The sequence below is a fragment of the Parasteatoda tepidariorum genome, chromosome 11 (assembly GCF_982258835.1).
Source record: "Parasteatoda tepidariorum strain Cologne lab strain chromosome 11, Ptep-v5.0, whole genome shotgun sequence".
In the NCBI taxonomy this organism is placed as follows: Eukaryota; Metazoa; Arthropoda; class Arachnida; order Araneae; family Theridiidae; genus Parasteatoda; species Parasteatoda tepidariorum.
The window spans coordinates 52,532,321-52,549,959 of NC_141765.1; positions in this window are offsets into that span (position 1 = coordinate 52,532,321).

The window sequence follows — 17,639 nt, forward strand, 5'->3', positions numbered from 1 at the left end:
ATTGTAACTATGGTCCGCAGAATTTAAAAGATCGCGATCGGCTGTTTAGGTTGAGTCATTAATAACTTCCTATAGCTCACTGTTGGGTCTAAAGACAACTTTTAAGGGTATATTAACCACAATATGCTGCTCAAATAAGCTCAAAGCATTTTATATTTTTAACAAATATTAGTTTTAAATTTTAAAATTAAAAGTCAATGATTAAAAAGAACTTAAGCTTGTTAATTTGGAATACAAATTATATAAAAGCAAATTGGAATACAAATGGAATTTGCTAATTTGGAATACAAATAGATCGCGATCTGCAGTTTAGGTTGAGTCATTAATAACTTCCTATAGGTCACTGTTAGGCTTGAAGACAAATTTTAAGGGTATATTAACCACAATATGCTGCTTAAATAAGATCAAAGCATTTTATATTTTTAACAAATATTGGTTTTAAATTTTAAAAATAAAAGTTAATGATTAAAAAGAACTTAAGCTTGCTAATTTGGAATACAAATTATATAAAAGCAGACCCGCAACAGTCCATCCTTGACCAGCTAAGTAAGGAACTCGCGATATCATGCCTGAAGATATTTCGGCGGCTACGTGTTCAGCATTGCGCACAGACCGCTTTTACATACCAGACAGATCAATCTGAGGCTGTAAGAGCGTCACCAGTGTGAACACGTCACCAGATGATACAATTATTTTTCTATTGTGGTTTCTTACACCTTAGAATTTCCATTTGACCATTTAAATCAAACCAAATGTTTTCTCAAAGAAAAAGGTATCCGTCTCTAATTCTAAAATGAACTATGTTGATTATTCAACTTAATCTACATATTCGTTACTTTTAGTATGCTTTCAATGAAAAAATTATTCTTAACTCAACCTTAAATTTAACTTCAGCAATTATATACGATATTGGGATTTATATATTATTTTACAGGAAGACTTTTCCTTCAGTTAAAAAGTATCTCATCAATGATTAAAAACTACTCATGCAATAAAATACCGTCGTTTTGCACATGAAAGAGAAAATAGTCTAAATTGCGTCACGATCGCAATGTTGATCCAAAATTACATAGTTAATGGCTAAGTTAATACGTTGTTCGAAATTTCAGTGAAATAAGTTATTAAATTATAAATTAATTGCTGTTAACATTACTAGCCCCACCTTTTGAGAAGTGTCCATTTCTTTAGTCAAAATAGCTTGCTTTTTTCCAAATTTTATTATTTTCCTTAAATGCAAGATGATTATAAAGTAAGGCTGTCAACATCTAAACCCCAGTATAACATTCGAGGGAATGGAATAATATTTTATATAAATATATCATAAAATATATGCGAAAGATAATATTTTAAACTTTTACGATTGCAGTTATTATAACAGAGTTCATAAATTTTTAAACGGCAACACCTACACTTTCCCATCAAAACGTGATTCCTACAATATAATATTTAAAATGAAGTAAGAACAATACTTTTAGTATGATTAAATGCAAGTAGATAATAAATCCGGAAGAGCCGGGGTTCGATTCTCGACTCCGCTTCTCCGAGTACACGCGATATACTCGCTCGTAAAATTGGGGAGTCTTATGGGCGGTCGTGAAGCAGAACCATTGGTTCAGGGATCTGGAGAAAGTTTCCTTCTACTTCCAATTTATGTCTGAATTGAGGAATCGGCCGAGTAATCGAATGAGTGGTACTGCCATCTATCAGTAGGATTTTAAGCCAAAAGGCACTTTCACCCGCGCGGTGCTCTCTTGTCAAACGAAAGGCACGTCTTTCTAACTTAATTCGTGAAAGGGCGATTTCTGGCGAGCTTAGTTTGCCCAAGTGTCATTAGAAGCAATAAGATATTGATAAAAAAAAAAAGCACAGGTGAATAAAGTTAGCAGCAGCATACACTGAGAAAAGTATGGTCAAAAATACCAGAATATGGTGAAATTTATCGTGTTTCTGGTTCTATGAGAACATCAAAAAATCTGTAGTTTTTACCGAAACGCTTTGGAGATTATTTTGGTAAAATTAACAATAAAATATGGTTTTATACAGTTTTATACAATAAAATATAGTTATGATAAAATTTGATAAATGTGCTAAAATTTGGTAATTTTTAGATGATTACTTGGAGCATGGCACAAATAACATTTATTCAGTTAAATCTGCTACTCAGTTTTGTATCTTTTATTATATGTGTGATAGTAAAAGCTATAATTTTGAAAACCAGAATTTCCGGTAAGCCGTTACCATATGAACGACAAAATTACTAAATGAATGATAATGGAATTATTTTGGCTTTACTAACCAAAGTTATGGGAGATTTTTTAAACCAGTAATGCAATTACCATGTAGTACTATAATTTTACCAGAATTTTTTTTGCTCCGTGTGCTAATCATTGTGCTTTCTTCTTGTTTACCATTATTGTCAATGTACGTTCAGTTAAATTAGATTGCTGTCGCGTTGAAATTTTATGAAAGTTTTCTTTCTTCATCCCACCTGTCTCCACTGTTGTTCGAGCTCAAGATATGTTCCATCTGTTTTATAATTTTCACAGCGATGATTGCATTTCAATGAAGGTAGTAGGTGTTACAATTTAAAAATTTCTAAACCGTGTAAATGTAACCGTAACTGTGATAAAAAATTTATTCGTATTACTTTAAGAAATGAGGTTTGAGTTTATTATAAAACGTTTGAATGCTACATGAAAAATAGCTGCTCATGAAAATTGAGTTCATGAAAAATAGCTGTTCATGAAAATTGAGTTCATGAAAAATAGCTTCGTATAAATTAACTTTAAGAACTGAAAATCAATGCCTAACCTACCAGAGTTATCAGATCTGTTCCGGTCACTAAATATTTTACTGAAAGGTCACGATTGACTATTCCTCTACCGTTGAATGCAAATCGAATGCATTACGGACGGACCTGGTCCAGTTCAGTCATAGTCGGAGAAAAAGAATATGTGGTGTTCATAAATGTTAGTTCCTTCTTTGGAAAAGGGAACACTTTTAGTTCATTTACTAAGAGAGAGTGCAACACTGAATCGGTTGAAACCCTTTTATAAACATCATTACTGGTTCATAGAAATGGGTCTATTCCCTTGTTGACCTTGAATTGATCAAAAAGAATTGGATCAAAAAGATCTGGCTAAAAAGAGAATTCGAGTGAATTTAATCTCCAGCACCTTGGCCTTTTTGAAGATATGCCAAAAAGTTATATCCTACAATTCACAAAACTCTAGAATCGGGAAATTTATTTAAATTGCAGTCTTTAATAGTTTCAGTTGACAGGTATAATGACAAATTAGTGAGAAAAATTGCACGCATGTTTCTGAGCTGCTTTAATTTCTGGGCAAAATATAAATTAGTATCAAAAATCATTGATAGGTAAAAAATCAGCACTTCAATCTTCAATCAAAATAAGTATAATGAATCGGTAGTTGTTAACTGAAGCAATTGAAAATAACATTTTTTGTTAAAAAATAAGTAGTATTTATTATTTATTATTCACAGCAGTGACGCCATTCTGATATCCAAGTTACTGCTAGCGATATATGACATTTTCAAGAACTTATTTCGGGGTATGATCTTATCAAGGGCATGATCCTGACATCTCATCCTTAAAGATCTAGATAACATTACGTACAAGAGGAATAATCGCAGATTTGCAGTAAGTTCGATTTAAAAATCTCGTATACCATATATACAATTACTATATTAAAATGTGGTCATATTGAACCACATTTATAGGGTGAGCTAACAGTTCGCGAGTAAATAGTCCATTAATCATAGAAAAATTGTTAAGTCCAATATTTCTTTAAATAAAACTTTCTTTTTATATATTTGTTACTGGTATCGTGGTTCGGTTCTTAACGTCACACCAAAGCTACTCTAATGGGCTATTGGAGACTGTTTGGGATAGACCAACACCATTAATAACGATCCAAAGACAATACTAGGGCATGAGCAAGCTACACTAACGCAATTAGATCAATTAACAGATGATGATTATCACCCAGCTTCTGCACCACGCTCCCCAATAAACCAATCTAATACTCAATACCCAAACTTATGTGGATATTTACGGTTCAGAAACCGGTCAGGACATTACATTAGACTGAATTCCAAACTTTTAAAGAACATTCGAAAAAAGAGCAGTAGATCAAACACCTAACCTTTAACATTAGGTGTAAAACCTCGGTCCAAGATGCGATAGGTGATAAACCCATCAGACTTATTGGGCGGCTGCATTGGTTGAGATATATTCTATCATTCTTAACTTTCTGGAAGACTTTGGTATCTTATTAATTTTTGCACCATTTCCTTGAACTTCTTCACTGCGTTAAAATGAAAATAAAATAGCTCTAAAATTAAATAAACTATGTTTTTGATAGTAGCTGTAAGTTGCAACAGAAATAAACTTATTTGCAATAATCAAATGAGTTTATGATCATGGTCTATAAGATTTTGTAATTAGTCTAAACTCTTTCAAAATTTAAAACAAAAGCATTCCTTCTATTTTAGGTTCATTGTTACTTCTGTGTTTATTTCCAACTTCTGTGTAAAATATTCCCTCTAACCGAATAACTGAAATAGAATTGAAAAAGAAAACTATAATAGCTTTGGGCAAGAATCAATCATATTTTTTAAGCGTATATTTAACTGCGGAGCATTACTTTTACCTATTTCCGATATAAAGGTGGAAAAATTTAAACTATAACTGAAACAGATTGAGAAGCAAAAGCCAAAATGAAATATAAACCAATAAATCTATGAAACTTTTTTTTTCTTTCTTCAAATAAATGGGGCCTCAATAAATAAGGGCTGGAGATTTTGGCAGTAATCGTTTCTTCCAACGAAAAGCAAGCGACCCCTTTCTAACAAGCTCCATCACCAGTTATGTCTCTTACTCTATCGCAAACCCCAAAGATCTTTTCATTTTGTAAGGGACCCAGACGTCAAATTCGGATAAATAATGACATTTTTTTTCCTCTTCTAAAATATTGGCTGCCCAAGTTCTCTCCAGTACATATGAAATTCCAACCAATAGACTACTATTGAAGGGGAAAGTAGGCGCTGTCACTTTAGGTCCATTTACTACGCTCCCAATGTGGGCGAGTCTCTATTCATTTTGAAAACTTAAATGGAACTCGTCATTTATAGGATTCTTTGAGAGAATATCACAAATTTTACTATACTTTTGCTGATAAAGTTTAAAAAAATACTTTATTCATACCTTGAAACTTTTTATTTTAACTAAATTGTTTGGAAAGTCACAGTCTTCTTTCCGAACATTATTGAAACGGCCTTAACGTTACTCTAACCTTGCATTAGTTCTTGTACTAAACGCAATTAGAGAATTTCGACATACGGGTAACAGTCTGTGACTTGATAAGAGTCAAAATTTACCAAAAAGAAACAAAACAAAAATTTCATCGTGGACTAGCATTATTGTTCGACATGGCTTCCTATTCGGTAGAATCTTAAAATTGTAGGAATGTATTGTTCTTACTTAACTTGAAAATCAGCTTAACTATTCAAGGTAACTGTTAGCAATGCATAATGAAAAAAAATTATATATATATATATATATATATATATATATATATATATATATATATATATATATATATATATATATATATATATATATATATATATATATATATTTATATCAACTAGTTGCAAGCACATGTGATTAGTTTAATTTGTTAGAGCGTGCCAGAAGTGCAAAGGTAATCACTTTCCATATTTTCTGATTACGACCGTTATTGTGGGGAGTAGTAGATATTTAAAAAAATGCCTATATGGGTTAAAATTTTTAAATGGAAGAGAAAAATTTAAAGAAATTAGTGATTTAGTGTTTTACATACAAAACAGATAATAAATTTGTGTTTAATTTTTAATTCAAAATTAAGAAAGAAAATACCACTTCGTATCTATGTTTACAGTTTTGATTTGATTACAACCCTAAAAAAATGTCCACTTTTTTAATCTTCTAAATTTGCGTGTCATTACCATAAGAAGCTGAAAAAATAAGTTTTTTTTTTAAGAAATTGTTTCACTCTTTTGGAAATAGATGACAAGAGGTTTTAACTGAGTAAAATGAGCTGAATGCTGCATTGTCCAAGATCTTTTTCTTTCGCGTTTTGTTGAAACCTAATTTTGGAAGACTGACCATTTCAGTGAAATATGGAGATCTCTTTTTCTAGTCTTAACCCTTAGAGGAGATAGAAATGTGAGTCCTTAGCTCGACTTTGATCACCATCCTCTCATAAAAGGAAATGTTAAGGACATTTAGGTCCATGGCTTTCCCCAAACGGAACATCTAAAGAGAGGCATCTCATTCCACTTCTTTGAAGAAGACGACCATAAAACTGTCTTTTTTTTCACTTTTTTCTAGAAAATGTTAGATTTAATAGAACAGATAGTGGTCTAAATAAGTGGTCTTTTGTTTGAAAATTAAATGAAAATATTCAATTGCAAAATATCACTAATTTTCCCTGGAATTTATGTTGTCTTAGATATTAGTTCTTACATACGAAGTTTTTTTTATCAAAGCAGAGAAGAAAAAAAATTTATTAATCAAAAATCTTTAAAAAAAATCAAAATAAAAATAATATTTTTAAAAACCACGTTTTTGTAGTGGTGAATAATAATTAAAAAACAAAAATTTGAAAAACGAATAGCGTAGGGGGCAAAAAATATATAACAGTAACAGTATGTGTGCTCATGAGAATATGTGTATGTATATCTGTAATTGTATCTGAATGTGGATGCGTATGTGGAATATGTTTGAGTATATGCATGCGTATTTGGATATATATGTGGATGTGTATGTGGTTGTGCATGTGTATGAGTAAGAAAATGTGAATATGTATGTGTATATGTACTGTTATGCATTTCATGCACCCCATGTTTTTCATTTTTCAAATTTTTATTTTTTAATTATATTCTCCACTACAAAAACGTGGTTTTTAAAAATATTATTTTTATTTTATTTTTTTTGTACTCACTTCCAAAATCTCAATTTTTTCATTCACTTTTCAACTGACATGTAACACTAATTTGAAATAATCGAATCGACAACAAAAGACAATAGCGAAAATATTAATTTTTCCTTAAATTTAATTTTATTTTACTTTGTGTGTCTTTTTTCTCTTCATTTTCATACATTATCATCCAATTCTGAACTATGCGCCAAATTTGAGGTCTGTAGCTAGTCGGGAAGTTAGTTTGAAATCGATTACAAAATTCCACCCGAACAGACATATACGAAGGCAAGTTGACATAAACGTAGTAAAAATGAAAATTTTTAAAGGAGATAGTTCAATCATTATACACTGTTAGAATTTTTAAAGCGTGTATAATTATGATATCGTTTAAATCTGCTGCAACCTTAATACAATACTTTGTTTAACCATATTATCCTATTTCTTAAGACTGATAACACCACAGTATGGTTTAACTTAAACGGAAACATGGCTCCGTTTAATGTCTTATTGAAGAAGCAACACCGTATTGTTGCTAAAGATACCAATATTATGATTGAACGTTAAATCGTATCTTCTTAGAGTTAATATGTGCTACCACCAAGTAACTATTAGTATCAAGTTAATTATTAGTTTATAATTTGATTACCATAATAATATTTTATTTCTATCGCAAATTCTTTAGAGATGTCCAAGTTAGAGACTGAACTTATGTCACTTGATTACTATACTTCAATCCATCACCGTAATTTTGTGGTTATGAATGGCAGCCTGTTGTTTACACTATTCCTACTGGACGATTCTTATTTCTATTTCAGTCGAAAAGTATTCCTATTGATTGATACTAGTAACTAATTGATCATTGATGAATTTTCAGCTGGCAGGTAAATAAAGTAACTTCCGAACATCTTTATAAAAATTAACTAGTCATTACAAATAAAAGAATTACAGTCATAATGTTAACTGCTGATCTTTGGCACTTAAAATGTCAATTTACGTTTCCGAATTGTGTAGTTTATGTTACTCAAATTTCATTCTAGTATATTTTGCGCTTGTAATTTGCACACAGCACCGTTCATGTTCAGAAATATCTCTCAAATTATTCAATCAGAAAATCGTTATGCTGATAAGCTGCTTCAAAATAGCGTTTACTTAGTTTAAAGCGTTAGTTGATAGCTTACAGCTTACGACAATGTGGTGTATTCTTTCCATGTTGAACCTTTGGCACAGTATTTCTAGAGCAAGGATCACAAACGACAGGTTCTGTCCCAAACTTGAAGCGATGGCCTCCTGAAGTTAGCAGCTAAGTAGATTGACCCATAATATATATTTTTTTAATCTAAATTAAATAATACTGTGATTCAACCTGAACCGAAACACGATTCAGATTAATTTCTCGATATGGTTACAGGGTTACAGCAATTTTTTTTTTTTTTTTAATGGCGGGCACTTAGGATGTATTGTCCCATTGGCCAGGTGTGCCCAAACTGATACTCTCTTCTCGTTACCCAGTGGGTTCGCCACGGTAGTGGAGCATTGTCGCCCCCTGTTTACAGAAAATGTGAACTATATAACGGTTCAAAGTACTGATATTATGGCACAACGCTGAATCGATTTATTTCAGAGTGTAACGAAGAAATATACAACAATATTAAACTTTATAAATTAAATACGATGATCATAAGAGAGCATAATTTCAAATATTTTCATGAAAGTTTGAATATCATTAACTGAAAATCATTTTTTTTTCCAAACTTTAAACTACTAAAATAAAATATGTGTTTCAAATTACAATATTTATAGCATTTAAAAAATAGAATTCAGAAAAAATCGATTTGTTTGCACATACTTTCGAATTTCAGCCTGTTTCGCTATTTCGTTTAAAGAAGATATATGAAAAAGAACCATAGCGCTGAATATTTGTTAAATTATTTATAAGACAGCATCAATGAGCCTTCCTAAGTTTGAAATAAACAGCTACCATATCACTTTTTTTAGAAACGAAAAGAAGAAACCGGTATCTTTTATAACCCTAAAAGGGGAGGGAAAATGATAAAATAAGAGCCATACGATTAAAGAAAAAAATGCTTTTTATAATTTGAAATGCTCTAAACTGCTTTGTCCGCCATTTGAAAGAGGTAAAACCTGAGAAACAGTAAATTTCAATTAGCATGAAGGAAATGGGGAGACCTGTTTAAAACAAAAAGCAATTTAAAATACGCATAATTTTAAATAAATCGGTTAAAGTTAAGCTGGTGAAAATGGCAATAAAGTAAAGGATGGAAGAAACTAGTATCTCTTATAGCTACAACTTTTTAAATAAAATTACTTTTTCTTTATTCACTGAGAAAAAGAACTAAATTTAAAATAATACCTAATATTGTCCCAAACTAATAACTTTTAACAATTTTCTGTCTTGTTCAAGTATCGTGCTAAGTGTAGGTTTATGGGGATCATATAAAAATTTTATTGCTGAAGTTTATAAAATTACCATGTATAAGCACTAGCAGTACATTTTAGAATAAGTTATTTTTTTGCTACGCTACAGTATTTTGTGTCTTTGTGAGTAAGTTTCTTTTTTTTTAACTCCTTGATAAATTTTCTAGTGTAACGTGAAAATGAGAATCCTGTTTCTCTAGTAGCCTTATTCTTTTGCACCGTGGCCACTTCTTTCGGGATGCATACCACTATCTGAAGAAAATGAGTTATGCGTGCCACTTCCAGCTTTTTTTAACATACACTAGTCATCATAAAATAAGGAAAAATCACAAACTTTATTATAACTCAAAAAGTTACTCATAGAAATTAATGAAACTGGCGCACATTATAGTGCTCATAATAATGTATAAAATAACATGAAAAGCATTAACCTGACAATTATGGTACTGCAGAAATTAGCATATGTATGAAATGAATGGATCAGATGTGTCATGTTGAAATAGAAAAAATATGTTCAATATGGAGTATGACCACCTATAGCAGCAATACAGTACATACAGCGATGTGTGATGCTTTCAATTATGCGATCTACCAGTTTTGAAGGAAGTGCGAGACATTGTTCGTGCAAAGCAGTTGCAAATGTAGCAAGAGTCTGAGAAAAAGGATTGAAAGCAGCTACTTGTCTTCCTGCAGCATCCAAAACATGTTCGATAGGATTCAAGTCTGGTGATCGAGCTGACCTTTTCTATGTGCTACATTGTTTGCGGCTGAAGATAATCATCCACGATGAAAGCACTGCGTTTTGGTACATTTTCCTTTACAACGTGAAAATGAAAATCAAATTTCTCTAGTAACCTTATTTTTTTACACCGTGTCCACTCCTTTTGGGATACGTGCCACTATCTGAAGAATAAGAGCTATGCGTGCTACATACAACTTTTCTAACATACATACTAGAAAATATTAAAAGGAAAAAGACTGCTTATGAAATATCCGCACAAGTAATACTTTTTTCTCTATAAGTCTGAGTAGCGGAAAGTTATGAAATAACATTATAAATAAAAGGAAACTGCAATCTCAGGTTTCATTGTTAATAAACTTTCTTAAAGGTTCAGTCAGTTAGATTTAAAAAAAGTTAATAACTTGATACATACAATTCCAAATTATTACTGAGCAATCTTAATCGACTTTTTAATTAGTAGTTAATTTATCAAGTCAACCATAGATGGTACTATAGTTAGTAATTTCAAGATGCTAACAAAATTGGGTATAGGGCATATCATAATTTCAATTCATCACAGAAAATATTTGTTCACATATGCATGTCGGTACAAACCTACGCTAATAACCAATATTTCTCTGCCCAAACAGGAAAAGTTGGAAAATTATTGGCACAAATTTCCGAAATTCAATTTAATTTACATCGTTTGGAGCATATGAGTATGTTTTTTTTTCTCTTCAATTTTTTAATAATTCTTCCCGTGTCACTACTTAAACTCCGCCGTACTACAAGGTGGCATGCATACCACGGATACCCTATTCATGTACTACATTGTTACAAATTGGAGACTTTGGGACTAAAAGGTGATAACACATTTTTGATGGATTAGAAATAAACGGATTTACTGTCACAGATATTACAGAAATGTGGGACTTCTTATGAAAGTGAACCATTCTTGTGCTGCTGGTTGCTGTCTCTCAATAAATGCCTGGAATCAGTTGAGCATAATGAAAGCCGTTGTTGGACATAATTATTTCCAGAATGTAAGGTAAATTTCTCATGATGTTGCTTATCACTTTTTACCACCGAGGAGAGTTTGGAGGTTGTTGATCAATAATATCATTCAAATTTCCTAAAGCCTTAATATATAAGACCAAACTTCCTTTTTAAAAAGAAAAAACATTCCTCCTCTTAACTGTTTTCATCAGTGCAGATCATTGTAGACTTCCCTTTTTATTGTGTTCCCTGCATAAACATAAAGGCCTGTATATAGCTTTTAAACTACACTGGTCGACAAAATTAAGAGATGGAAGACATTTTCCCAAATATATCAAAAAATACTGAATATAAATAAATGAAATTTGGTATGGATATAGCTTATTCCATGATAATAAAGTATGCAAAACAAAAATGAAAGTGTCATTCACTGGCAAGACCTATTGCCAATAAATCCAATGTAGTCTGAACTTAAGGATAAAAGATGACAATAAAAGTGAGGCTTGTACAGTGTGTGTTGCCTCTAGTATGGTGTATGGTCACCCCTGACAGACAGACAGCATGCATAACGAGTATGCATGCTGTTAATAAGGAAGTTAAGGAGGACTTGTGGGAGATCCTTCCATTCTTCCACCAGAGCAATTTTTAACTCCAGAATTTTTCTGGGGGGAGGTTGGCGCATCGCAATATCTCTCCCAAGAGCATCCAAAGCATGTTCAATAGGATTCAGGTCAGGGGATTTGGCTGGCCAATCCATTCGTTGAATATCCTCGCTTTCCAGATACTCATCAACCATGACAGCTCTATGTGGTCGCGCATTGTCGTCCATAAAAATGAACTCAGGGCCAACAGCGCCCCTGAAAAGACGCACATAGGGCTCTAGGACCTCTTGATTGTACATCTGGACATTCACGGAACCATTGTCAAACACATGGAGCGGTGTGCGGGGATCTTGCATGATCCCTGCCCAAACCATGAGTCCTCCACCAGCATAATAGTCCCTTTCGATAATGTTGCTCGGATGGTATCAGGTTCCAGGCCCCCTCCGTATCAATAACTGTCTAGAAATAGCATCATAGAAATGTGCGTCATAGAAGAATATAGCGTCATAGAAATGTGTGAAAATGCTTTCCATCCCTTAATTTTGTCCATCGGTGTATAATTTTCAAATTTTGCCCCATTTATTACTTTAATATAAGTAAACATGAGGCCAAGCCGCAAAGTTATAGATTAATTAGCTCGGGCAAAGGGGGACCTAATGTCAATCTTCCCTTTACATTATTATTACACTGCTTTATGCTATTTATTATTGCGTCTTATGCAAAACCGTGAAAGTGACTCAAAAGTTTGATTCCTTTTAAGCAACCAGCTGAACATTGCTTTCATAATAACCTATAATTTTCAAACTTTGCCACATTTATCATTTCATTATAAATAAATACGAGGACAAGACGCAGAATTATCGGGCGGAAGGGGTCCTAATTTTAATGTCAATATTCCCTTTTTAATAGAATAATGCAGCACATGCTCTAAATATACATAATGGTCTTTATATCCTCGTAATATTAATCCAAAATTCTTAAACTTGATCAGATATATTGCTATAACGTACTTAACTTTCACACTCTATTACAAAATTATAGACAAATTAGGAGCTGTTGAATTAGGCTTAATATAATTCCATCATACGCTCTATGCAAAACCGCGACAGTTACTTTGAAGGTTGAATCTCGCTATGCAACCAGATGAACATGGTCCTGTATTATGATTTAAAGCACCAAACTGCTAATCTCAAGACTGCGAGTTCGAATCATTGGGCATTCTGTCGTATCGTATGTAAATAAGGAGGCTAATTGTTAGCTTCTTATTCTTTCTTTTTATTACTGAATTGAATTTTTTTGTCCTTTTTTCACAGTTTGAGAAATTTTAATGAAATATATTTAATTATATCACTTTCAAGATTTCCTTTTTTAAAATTAGCATCGGGGAGCTATGAAATATTTCTGAAAATTTCTTGTGGTTTTTTTTCTCTCTGCTTATACATAATTATCTATATTTTGTTTTTATATTAACCCATAATTTTCAAACTTTACCACATTTATCATAAGTAAGCACCAGGACAAGCCACGGAATTATAGATGAATTATTTCGGGCAAAAGAAGGCCTAACTGTACTGTCACTATTCCCTTTATAATAGAATAATATAGCACATGCTCTAATTATACGCAATGGCCTGTATATTCTCTTAATATAAACCTATAATTCTGAAATTTGGTTTTATATATTTTCATAGGGTACTAAATTTCCCCACTGAAATGCAGAATTATAGACGAATTTAAAGCCATACAACGAGTCATGTAATATGGTTCCACCATGCACCCCAAGCAAAACTGGGACACTGACTTAGAAGCTTAATTCTCGTAAAGCAACCAGATGAATATGGTCCCGTGTTATGGTGTGAAGAACCAAACTCAGAATCCCAAGAGACGAGTTCGAGTCCCTTGACTGTCTGTCGTATCGTATGTAAATAAGACTGCTAAGTATTAGATTTTTATTGTTTCTTTTTATTACTGATTTATAACTACTTTTTCTTCCTTTTTTTTACTATATATAGTTATTTTACTAAATTATTTTTAACTATCGCTTCTAATATTCTCTTTTATAAAAATAGCGCTGGAGCACAATGAAAAATTTCTGAAGATTTCTTGTGTTATTTGCATATTTATAAAAACCTATCGCTTGCTATTATGTTAACCTATAATTTTCAAAAATGGCCACATTGTATTACTTAAATATACGTGAACACGAAGCCAAGCCACAAAATTATGAAAGAATTAGCTCGGATACAAAGGGGCCTAATTATGATTTAAATTTTTTTTTTAATGCTTGTTCATGTTTGTGCGCTTGTGCGAAAAATTATTAAACTGTTGACTGCCTTTCCCAAATTATAATTTTATAACTTTTCTTTTAAATTTTGTAATTATAAACTAATTTTCAGTTTAATGACAAGCGGCTAACGCAATTCACTTCTTTACCGCAGTGTGTCAGTTTTTTTTTTTTTTTTTTTCATTTTTTCTGGTTGTTATTATAAAGTTTATGTTATTATCAAGTCAACTATATGGCGTTTGCAACGAGAAATGCAGAGAGTTTCTTAAAATGCCCCTAACATACATGAAAGGCTAATTATCAAACAGATTTTGAGGATTTTAGTCCCAATTTTCTCAGTATTAATTCTTTATATTTCGATTGTGTTTTTGCTTTGTTCTTGCTTAAATATTAGAATACTAAATTGATTGACAAGCCTTAATTTCAACAAGGATTTTAAGAATTTAAACGTAAGGGTGGTCTTAAGAAAATAACTTGATTCAGTGTTGATCCCATATGAATTGATAGAAATATTGAATATATTCTCTATATAAAATCTACTGAGAAAGAAATACATATGAGTACTAGGCAAAAACAAACAATTTCATTATGACTTTCTCCAGTAAGAAATTATGATCCTTTTTGTTTATGGCTTTATGTCAATATCCCGCCGTAAACATAATCTGATGTGAAGACACTTCCTAGTGCCTACTATTCATCTCAAACATAACTTGCGATGAAGTGTCAACAAGCGTGTCTGAACGAGATAATGGCTAGAAGAATCGAAAGATATGAGTCGAAGTCGAAAAAAAATTAATCAGGTTTAATTAAAACTCATATCTCGATATTTAAAGAAAAAATTTGCTGATGCCGTCACCGCTATTTCAAGAAATTTTCGCTAAGCGTGCTTCTCACTGCCATAACATAAGATGAAACATTCTGAAGTGTTGCACATTTCTAAAGAAATGTTTAAAGTAGCAGATCCCAAATGGTGTTCCGTGGTACCTTAGGGTTCCGTGGAAGAGGCAGATGGGTTCCGATAATTATGACTTTTTTTAACATTTTTCAAACCAGCAATTATATTTAGAACCAATTAATAATGCTATTGTGGTTGCTCATATTTAAAATAATATATTATTTACTAGTATGGACATTATTTAAAGTAAAATGCCAATGAAAAAGAAATAGCACATTTTTTGGAGAAAAAAAAAATCTTTCAAACCAAAAATATAAATAAAAAAATTTTTAAAAAACAAATAGATTATAAATATTTAAAAAAAATTTCCTTCCAGCAATTTGCAGCGTTTATAACAGTTCTTTTTGTTTTTATTTCAACGAAAATCACAATTTGGGTTATATCATTCATTTTCAGCTTATGTTTAAATTCCAAAAACAAATTCATAACAAGGTTAGAGACAGGTCCAGGACAGTGAATTCAATTGTCGGGTATAAAATCTAATTTAAGATTATTAAGAATAAAAAATTATTATTAATAATAAAATCGATGAAAAAATGATATTCTTGTTGTTAAATATTTTCCAAATAATGCAGTTTTTAATAGGTTTTTTATACGATCGCAATTGTCTTTATATACTTTTGTTATAAAGTCGAGGTTCCGTCAAAAGAATTTTAATAATTTAGGATTCTATAGCTGAAAAAAATTAGGAACCGCTGGTTTAAAGAACATATCAAAATGTTGTTGATGTGATCATTTACATTTGAGTTTTTTATGTCAATGAAAATTTGATATCTATTTACTTATTGCGCCGTGTAACTGTGTTTTGATGTTAAAGAAAAACTAATGGCAGCAAAACTATAATTTTTTGCAGCCACGTAATCTTACGACTAATAGTAAAAAAGAAAAAAAAGAAGAAAAAAAACTGTTGATCTTTTTTAAAATTTCTAATCAGTTTCGGAGTCATTCAATTTTAAATATTAGTGTTCCTTATACAATTCCGAAAACCTAATGAAGAATACTTTATTTTATCCTCGTCTTTTGGGCAAGACTAAAACCATATTTTATCTTTCATTTAAAAAAAAAAAGCTGATTGTTTAAATATACATTATGTATATTCATATCATATATATTTATATGCATAGATTATATATTTATACAATATTATAATATATCTGTATTTATATATGGCTAATATTAATATTTATATAAACTAATGTCGAGAGTTTAGCATTTCTAAGTCTGCTTCTTCTTGTTGTTGTTGTTAATTTACGTCGCACTAAAGCTGCACAATAGGGCTATTGGCGACGGTCTGGGAAACATCCCGGAGGAGAGTCTGCTTCTAAAGAGCTCATTTCCTTTCCCCTCCTCGCCTACACTTTGCCAGATTGTCAGACTATTTTTTCCGTCTCCTCTTTTTAAACGTACATATGCTATATTTAATTTTCCTTTATGGTGAATTTGATAATTATAGTGTATTTGCTATCGGGTAAAAATTACTTTTTCATTATTACTTTCTTTTGCAATATTTTGATTTGAGTTTGCATTTGTGTTTGATTGATTCCATTTTGAGATATGACTTTCCATTTTCCTTTTCGATTTGATTTCTTATTCTTAACTTGTGTAGGTATTAGTTTTGTTTTCTTTCTTACTGCTTAGTAATTTATTAAATGAAAAAAAATCGAAATAACGATTTTTACGTGAATTTCCATTTTTAGTTCTGAAATATTTGTATGTATAGATTCGTTATTGAGTTATTTTATGACAAAATTTAAGATTTTTTATAGCACCGTCTAATTTGATTTGGGGAGAACTATTTTAAGAGAGTATTACTTGTAGTAGAAAATATACGTCGTACATTGTTCAAGTTTCTAATTAGTTTTAGAGCAATTAAAATGTCAAGTCGCATTTTTTTATAAACGAATATCAAACCTCTCCAAAAGCTTAATTTTTTTTAAACAGAACCTCCCCAAAATTGTGATTAAGTTTAAAGAAAGAAAAAACTCTACAAGTCGTTTCAAGGGTTGATGTACAATTGCGAGCAGGTGGCGTAGACTCTTATATAACAAAGTTTAATAAACATTAAAGAATAAAATCTAAGGTGTTCAAACAAGGTCAAAGCAGAAGAAGTAAGAGAAGTGAAATTCAATTAACGGAGTGAGCAGTTTTGGGGGTTTGGTGAGCCATACCGAACAGGATAAGGAAAACCCGATTTATAAAAAAAATACTTAATTCATTTTTTCAAATGTTAATTATTTTAAATAGTTCTTTTTCACAGGTAAATAGTTCAACCAAAATATTTTATCAAGAATAAAGTATGATTTTCAAAAAATTTCAGAAAGAAGTCTTAAGCTATAAAAATTTATTTAGGAGAAATTTGTTATTTAGGAAAAAATTTCAAATATTCTGTTTGAAGGTTTGTTCTGTAGCGAACAAAATTTTGTAATAAAAGAATTAAAAGCCAAAAAAATTCTTTTATTAGCATTTGGTAATAAAAGAATTTTTTTGTAATTATAGATAATTACAATTACAAGAATTTTTACAAGAATAATTACAAGAATTTTTTTGTAATGTAGGCAAGTAATATTTTTCCTACATTCGACAGTGTATTCTGAAATTCGTAGTTTTATACATATAATTTATAAAAACTCTTCACTTTGGATTTTATCGTGACTAAAAC